Raw genomic sequence first — 895 nt, 5'->3', positions numbered from 1 at the left:
TGACCAACTTTCTTTTTTGTTTTCGTTGCAGGACTTGGAACCCAGGCAACACACCTGAACCTTCTACGTAGTGTATGAGCTCCAGTTCCAGCAGAGACATAAAAGAGCCTTTAGACGAACCCGAACGCTTTCTAAGAAAAAGACGTAAAGGTAAAAACCAAGAGAAAGTTTCGGGGGACCTACTTCCGATGGCGGACCAACGTACCCTCATGGATTACCTATGGCCCACCGTAGGTAATCTTGGCGCTGCTATCGATGCGCCAAATGTCGATGCCAACAACTTCGAACTTCGGCCGCATTTGATCCAAATGCTCCAAAATTCCGCAACCTTTCACGGGCTTGCGGATGAAGATCCCCATTTGCATATTACCAACTTTTTGGAAATATGTGATACCTTTCGAATCAACGGAGCATCAAATGACGCCATCCGCCTTCGAATGTTTCCATTTTCATTAAAAGACCGAGCTAAGGCTTGGCTTAATGTCCTCCTAGTTGGCTCGATAAACACCTGGGATGAACTAGCCCAAAAGTTTCTATATAAGTATTTCCCTCCTGCTAAGACGGCTAAATTAATGACTGAGATTAATAAACACTCACAAGAGGATGGGGAATCATTATATGAAACTTGGGAAAGGTTCAAGGAGCTACTAAGAAAGTGCCCTCATCATGGTCTTGCAGTTTGGCAACAAGTATCCACTTTCTACAATGGATTGTTTCCACACACAAGATAAACACTCGACTCTAGCTCCGGGGGACTTTTAGGTAATCGTTGCCCAAATGAAATTTATAATCAAATTGAGGAAATTGCTCAAACCAATTTTCAGTGGCACACTGCCCATAAGGTTAACGAAAGCACTTCTTTACAAGCCCAAATCGAGGCCCTTTCTTCAAAAAT

General features: G+C 43.4%; 1 non-coding gene across 1 annotated transcript; it reads right to left on the bottom strand.

Annotated features, from left to right (window-relative positions):
• Positions 1–566: 566 nt before the first annotated feature.
• On the bottom strand, positions 567–673 carry LOC118492726. The gene has a single exon (XR_004894728.1). It is a non-coding gene; the product is annotated as a small nucleolar RNA R71 (small nucleolar RNA).
• Positions 674–895: the final 222 nt, after the last annotated feature.

This window comes from Helianthus annuus, chromosome 5, assembly GCF_002127325.2.
Source record: "Helianthus annuus cultivar XRQ/B chromosome 5, HanXRQr2.0-SUNRISE, whole genome shotgun sequence".
NCBI lineage: Eukaryota > Viridiplantae > Streptophyta > Magnoliopsida > Asterales > Asteraceae > Helianthus > Helianthus annuus.
This window is presented reverse-complemented; position numbering and strand designations above follow the sequence as displayed.